This window comes from Mandrillus leucophaeus, unplaced genomic scaffold (assembly GCF_000951045.1).
Source record: "Mandrillus leucophaeus isolate KB7577 unplaced genomic scaffold, Mleu.le_1.0 Scaffold40, whole genome shotgun sequence".
Lineage (NCBI taxonomy): Eukaryota > Metazoa > Chordata > Mammalia > Primates > Cercopithecidae > Mandrillus > Mandrillus leucophaeus.
In genome coordinates, this window is record NW_012104254.1 from 4,280,597 (window position 1) to 4,288,256 (window position 7,660).

The window sequence follows — 7,660 nt, forward strand, 5'->3', positions numbered from 1 at the left end:
TTTTGAGATGGAGTTTTGCTCTTGTTGCCCAGACTGGAGTGCAATGGCGTGATCTCGGCTCACTGCAACCTCCACCTCCTGGGTTCAAGCGATTCTTCTGCCTTAGCCTCCCGAGTAGCTGGGATTACAGGCATGTGCCACCATACCCAGCTAACTTTGTACTTTTAGTAGAGACTGGGTTTCTCCATGTTGGTCAGGCTGGTCTTGAACTCCCAACCTCAGGTGATCTACCCACCTCAGCCTCCCAAAGTGGCGGGATTACAGGCGTGAGCCCCTCTGCCTGGCCGCTCTTAAACGTTATTTCTTTCTCAAACTTTAAAGTGCTCCAACCCTAATCTGGATACTTCAAAGGATTTTAGCTCAGGTATGGGTTCGATTGTTAAATGCCCAAATGAAACTTTAGAAAATAACCGATTCATACCAAGATAAATTATAGTATAATTTTTATTTTAGTTCAGAAAATCTAAGTGAAAGGTAGGGATATTCAGCTTCCTACTTGAAAGAGTTAACTCAGTTCTAAAGTTGTATGATTACCTAGCCTAGTGAAAAGATTAAAATTTGGTGATAAAGCTGTACTGAGGACTTATCTGGGTGGGGCGATTAGGCCATTTTCTGGCCTGAACACATTTACCTGATGCAGGGCTCTCTGTGAGCTCAGCCAGCTGATGGACCCTTGGCTGGGGGAGCCAAAGGAGGCTTACCTGAGGCAGTGATGGTTGAACTGAACTCTGAAAAATGAGTTGAGGTTAACAGGGCAAATACGGGGAAAAGAATTGTCTTTGTCCAAGAGACTTGAGAGTATAAGCGTCCTGATGTAGGAAAATGTACAGAACTTGCCTCCAAAGACTGAAGAAAGTCAGATAACTGGAATCAGAGTGAGGGGAAAGGTGGCATAGCCAACATGTATCTGCAGAGATGTGCAGGGCCTGGATTACACAGAACCTTTGGATTAAAAAAATTTAATCTCCAAAGAATGTACAAACAGACAATAAGCACATGAAAAGATGCTCAATATCACTTCAGGGAAATACAAATCAAAATAACAGTAAGACACCACGGTCGCCCACTAAGATGACTACAGTAAAAAAGAAAGATCATAACAAGTGTCACAAGAATGTGGAGAAATGAGAACCCTCATATGTTCCTGCAGGGAATGTGAAAGGGCAGTGCCACACTGGAAGAGAGTTTGGCAGTCTGCAAAAAGTTCAAAAGAGTTACCATTTGACCCGGCCATTCCACTCCTATGTACACACCCAGGAGAAATGAAAACAAATTCCTGTGCGTGTATGCTCAGAGCAGCATTACTCATAATAGTAAAAAAATGGAAGTGACCCAAAAGTCCAAGTGATAGACAGAGAAACAAAATGTGGTGTAGTTGTATGTACTAGTTTGCTACAGCTGCTGTAATGAAGTGTACCACAACCTAAACAACAGAAACGTGTTGTCTCACAGCTCTGGAGGCTGGAAGTCTGAGGTCAAGGCGTTGGGGTGGTTGGTTCCTTCTGAGGGCTATGGAGAAAGGAGCTGTTGCAGCCCTCTTTCTTTGGCTTGTAAATCTCTGTCTTTGTGTTTGAACAGCTTTTTCCCTGTATGCACTACTGTGTTGAAATTTTCCTTCTCTATAAGGACACCAGTCACTGGATTAGGACCTGCCCTACTTACCTCATTTTACCACGATTATCTTGAAAGATCCCGTCATCAAATAAGGCCACATTTTGAGGTGCTGGAGGTTAGGACATCAACATATGAATTTCTAGGGGACAAAATTCAACTCCTCACACTCTACAGTGAAATATTATCCAGCCATGAAAAGGAACAAAGTGTTGATCCATGCTACAACATGGCTGAACCCTGAAAATATCATCCTAAGTGAAAAAAGCCAGACATGAAAGGCCACATATTGTGTAATTCCCTTTATGTGGGATGTCCAGAATAGGCAAATATATGAAAGCGGCAAGGAGATTACTGATTATCTAGGCCTGGGAGTGTTGTGGGTGATAGCTAAAGGATACAGAAATTTGAAGGCTGGGGGTGAAAATGTTCTGAAGTTGATTTTGTGATGGATGCTAAAAACCATTGAGTTGTATATTTTAAAATGTATGGTATGTGAATTATATCTCAATAAAACTGTTAAAGGGGGGAAAGTTATGTCATAAAAAACGTTCGGAGTTTATTGATCAGAAAAAAAATCTACATGGTTTCTTTAAAAATTATAGCTGAGACATGTTTGGGCCCCAGGGCCCTCCTTTCTCAGATTTGCTGGCACTGCAGGCTTTCACACACTTGATTTGCTCCATGGTAAGGTTTGTACAGAGTGCAACATATTTTTGGACAGATGAGTAGCACATTTGTTTCTCTAATTTGTTTTCCTTACATAGTTTCTGAGGAAAGTGTCCATTGGTAATCTTGTTGCCAGTTGGAAAAATTTTTATCCTTATCTGTCTGGAAAATTAAGTCTATTTTATCTTTTTCCTCAAGGTAATCTTGTCCAGGTTTGACAGCAGGTCATCTTTCTGGGGGTTCCATGCTCCTAGTGACAGAAGAAGACCCAACCACCCCCCTGCCCCAAGGATGTGTAAAGTGACACCAGACTTACTCTTCTGCTTTAATAGTAAATAAAAAAGAAGCTGAGCTATGGTTTTGTAAGATGCAACCAAAATGGAGACTAGAATGAGATTGTGCAAGGATGGTTCTGCCCTAAACTGTCTGAGAAAGGGAGAGAAATGCTCCCACCAGCAGGTACAGCATCTGTGGGAATAAACGGGAAGGTTCGTGCTTGTGCTGAGTAAGGTCTGGGGAGTAATAGAAATTCTCACGAAAGGCTGCGGGATGGGGAGAGACACCTAAGGCGAGAGTTGGGCAAAGCCCATCCTGGCTTAACTGGGAGCAGGAAGTGTCCAGAAGTATAGGGAGGTTTTTGTCAACTAAGGAACAGTGCTGATGTGGCAAGAAGGAGAACAGGGCAGGGCATGGAGCCCAGAGGGGAGATGGGGGTGATCCCCGACATCAGGTAGAGTGAGAGTGCGCAGACAGTCATGATCCTGTCAAGGCCAAGGGTATTTGGAGGGGCCTGTGGTTCTGTAGTCTCCCACCGTCTACCTAGGAGATGGCTGTAATCTAGCCCTGGGGGTAGAGAGAGGAACTTTACGGGGGCTTCTCCATAGAGGCCAGGAGAGGAAGGGGCTTCAGGAACAAGATAAGCAGCAGTGCTGGCCTTTGGGGTTGGCCTGTCCTCATCTTCCCTCTGTTCACTTTCACATCTTCGTGTTTTGTAATGCAAAGTTCATTTGGAAACTTGTAGCCTCTTTTAGTTGCACTAAAGGCATCAAAGGAAGGGGGTATAGCTTTTGTCCACATTTAGGCTGCCATTCTACAGGGCAGCTGGGCGTGAAGGGAGCACTAGCTGCAATGAGAAAGTGGGAGAGGAGAAACTCAGTGGAGGTGGAGGGGGTTGCACAGCAGCTCCCCCCAGACAAATATTCTGCTGCCAGACGCAACCTTCCTATCTTCAAGGATGGAAAACTGAGGCTGGAGAAATTCTTTACAAACAAACCTTGTTATACAAACCCATCTTCCTGAACACATCTCTACCCGATTAGTTCCCTAGCCCAAGCCCCTTTGTCTTTCCTCATTTTCACAACTTACTATGCTTTGTCCAATTCAGTACAGAAGTAACAGACTCTAACGGCTTCTTTGGGGCTTCATTTCGGTATGAGGCCACATAAAACTCCTGTGCCACATAAAACTTGTATTAAGTGAATTTGTTATGTTTTTTTCCTGCTAATCTATCTTATATCAATTTAATTCTTGAGCTCAGCCAGGACCCCAAGGGAATGGAGGTGCAGTTCTGCATCCCCTCCAGTTTCTGGTGATAAGGGAGGGACCCTAAAAGGCAGGGATGCCCACTAGCTCTGCAGCTTGGAGATGGGACTGCAAAGACTGACAAAAGATGGTAGAAAGTAGGAAATCTTACCCAGTCAGCTCTTTGATCTCTGTCTGTAGTGGCCAGTTGAGAAAGGGAGGTAAACATCGTTCCTCGTCTTTTCCTTTCCAATTCAGATTGGTAGGAGAAAACACTTATAAGAATTAATTCTTCAAATTGTGACTTTTGTGAATTTGGTTCTGAGTACCCATTGGTTATTGATCACAGCCTCCCAGGAATGGTCCTTGTTTTTCTTGTCTCTGTCTTTTGTGTAGTTTGTCATAAGAAGGAATATCACAAGATGTTGCTTTCATCTTGTTTTATGTCTTGAGAGCTTAGCTTGGGGACCAGTGAGGATATTCTCTGTGGTCTTCGCTAGCAGAAGTCACAGGTCATCAGGCTTGCTTCAGGTGGCTAGCCAACTGGCTAGGAGTCCGTATCTCTTTGTCCCACTGTGCCAGTTCTTAGGGGAGTTTGTCTTAATTGTCTCAACTTCATTGCCTTGTTTAAAAAAAGGTCTGGTCGTTCTTAGGCTATCTTTGGAGCAATTTGGATGCCAAGACGGACAGTGCGTTTTTGCACCCTCTCTTGGAGGCACTTCTTGAGCTCATGGTTAAGTGATAAGAGGCTTCTTGGTTTTAAGCCATGAAAAGGCTTGTTGGTTTGAGTCACAATTGAAATAGGTGTACTTTTGAAAATTCAGACTTTTGTATCTAAAGGGGTTTTGTTGTTGTTGTTTGTTTGTTTTGTTTTGTTTTGAGAGACAGAATCTCGCTCTGTTGCCCAGGCTGGAGTAGAGTGGCATGATCTCGGCTTACTGCAACCTCCGCCTCCCGAGTGCAAGCAATTCTCCAGCCTCAGTGTCCCAAGTAGCTGGGACTACAGGCGTGCACAACCACGCCCAGCTAATTTTTGTATTTTTTGGTAGAGATAGGGTTTCACTATATGTTCCAGGCTGGTCTCGAACTCCTGATCTCGGGTGACCCACCCGCCTTGGCCTCCCAAAGTGCTGGGACTACAGGCGTGAGCCACTGGACCCGGCCAGTTGTTTGTTTTTAAAGAGTGCTCTCATCCTAAGCTGTCCTATTGGGTACCTATGGGAAAATCCAATTAAACGACACAAAATAATTTAATGGCTACCCTTAGTGATTCCCTTAGCAAGATTAAAGAACACAATCAGACAGACTTAGAACAAAAGTTCAATCCACACCGCTATAAATTTTCCCTGGGTGGTGAGACTGCAAAAGCACTTATGTCACCAAAGCCCGGGACTTGGCAGGGGGCCCCAGCGCGGAGGCTGCAGCCCATGCTGACCGAGAAGGCTCGGAGCATCTCACGGTCATGAAAGAGCCTCCACCCCCACGCAGGAGGTCCCTGGAGGCAGGTCTGGAACTCCGTCCAGCCCTCGGGGTGGCAGTGCACTAGCGACCCTAACTACGAGCTCCAGGAACAGGCGAAACCTGCCACACTCGGCTCCTAGGGGCCCCAATTCTGACAAAGGGAGGCTCCTTGTCTTTGTTGGGCTTAGATCTGGAACCAACCAACCAGAGAGGAGAAAGAAAACGGACTCAAAGACAGGAAATAGAATCAGCTAAAAGCAGCGTTTAATAACCGTGTCCTGGCGAGGGAAGGGAAGGGAAGGCGCCGATGCGAGGCCCGTGTGACTGAGTCGCGTCCCCTTGCCCTTCCCGTGTAATGGGACCAAGGAAGAAGCACCGTCCTACTGCCCTGGGCGCCTGCCCGCCACAGCCCCTCCCCTCCGGGTTTCCCAGCGCGGGAGCTACGGGGAAGTGCACTGCCTCGCCGCTCCACACTCGCTTGAACGCGTAAGAAATCCTCGTCAGACTCAGCTCCGGGCTGGGAGGCTCCAGCCCGGGGAGTCCCCGGCGCAGCAAGCTGGCCCCAGCCCGGGTGGCGGTTCGCACCCATGCACGTCCAGCCGGGGTCACCACCTGGAAGCGCTGCATCCCATCACCTGCCTCGGGTTCTTCCAGTGCCCACCGAATCCACAGCCCAGTTACGGGGAGGATCGTACGGGGTGTGGGGAGGAACTCACAGCACCCTGGAAAACAAACCTTACGCACCCTGAGGGCACCAGGATCCTCTAGCAGCGACGCGCCTCAAGTTGCTGCAGAGGCTGCAGAAGGTACATCTAGCCCTGTCTACATGGGCTCCTTGGGCGGAATGGAACATTTGCTCACTTTCCAACCGGAGCAAATCCAAGCCTCCTGCGAACACCGCCGTACCCAACAGCAACAAATTCATCCATCCCAGATTCGCCACCAGGGTGCGACAGTTCTGACCCTGCGGGCCTTACCCCTTGGCTTGCAGTGTTGACGCTGGACTGTCCGAAGGCTTTTGGCAAAGTTGCTTCCCAAGCGTGTTTACTGTGGAAGGGTGAACAGCCACCAAAGACACCACCTGCAACACAAGAACACAGGAGGTTAAGAGCCACGTTTCTTTTCTGAATTAGGGGCAAAAGTGAGAGTTTCGGGAAGATGATGCTTATAATTAGAAACTTTTAACTTTCCCACACTTTTACCTTTTTAGATCCATGGTTCAATTGCAAATACCTTCATTAAGCTTAATTGTCATTTTTTAAAAAGGGACAGTAGGGGCTGCATTGGCAGGACTCACTTGTTCCTTCCCATAGGTTTTGTTCATTCCTCCCTGGGCACTTCCCGGCTGAGACTCGGGCGTCCCTGGCATATTGCCAACTGCTCTGAGCCCCTCTGAGGTTGTCTACTAGGGAGAGTGCTGGTGGACCTGTGTGATCCAGAAATAACAGCTCTTAAAAGTCTATGTTTCTATGATAATTACAGAATAGAATTTTAACATTGGAATTAACTTTTATCCCAACATTTCTCTATATAGTTGCAAAACTAGTTCAGAATCTTAATGATCCACTTTTCCTTAAGAAGAAGAATTGCATTTCTGTTTCCAGAAAGAATGCCTTGTGAAGAAGCTGCCACCTCTTTAAATACACAGATCACAAAGCAAGTGGGAAAACAGATCTACATAGACACACAAATATTTATTCCTTCCACAAATGGAAGGATGCTAAGAGTGTTCTGTGTACCCGGCGCCATTCTTGGTCCTTGGGAGAAAACAATGAATCAAAATCTGGACATATTTTATTTTACATAATAAATAATAAAATGAAGTAGAAATGATAAAAATTTTTCAATGGCATTAGAGGGTAGAGAGGAAATAAACAAGGAAATCTGTAAAATAGGTTGTGGCACTTTGAAAAACGAGGCAGGAGGCAGGGTGGTTGGGAAAAGCCCTGGAAGGGGATCTGTGGGTGGAACCCAGAGGGAGTGGAGCAGCGGGCACAGCCTGGGAGGCCAGTGAAGCTGGGAAATGCCCGACACCCTTGAGTGAAGAACAAGATAGACTGAAGAACAAGATAGATTTTCAGGTCATTACAACTGCAGGAAAGGAGAAATCTCTGTTCCTGTCAAGCTCCGAACCACTCTGATCTCCCTACAAAAGACCAGCCCTGGCCTGGTGCAGTGACTCACGCCTGTAATCCCAGCACTTTGGGAGGCCAAGGAGGGTGGATCACCTGAGGTCAGGAGTTTGAGACCAGCCTGGCCAACATGGTGAAATCACATCTCTACTAAAAATACAAAAATCAGCTGGGCATGGTAGCAGGCGCCTGTGATTCCAGCTACTTTCAGAGGCTGAGGCAAGAGAATCACTTGAACTGGAGAGGTGGAGGTTGCAGTGAGCTGA

At 46.5% G+C, this 7,660-nt stretch overlaps 1 long non-coding RNA gene across 1 annotated transcript in view; it reads right to left on the bottom strand.

Annotated features, from left to right (window-relative positions):
- LOC105548046 overlaps positions 1–6,344 on the bottom strand; it is a 45,808-nt gene extending 39,464 nt beyond the window's left edge. Inside the window, exon 1 of the long non-coding RNA XR_001007333.1 lies at positions 6,240–6,344. This is a non-coding gene — a long non-coding RNA (uncharacterized LOC105548046). The remainder of the gene's footprint in view (positions 1–6,239) is intronic.
- Between the last annotated feature and the right edge of the window lie 1,316 nt (positions 6,345–7,660).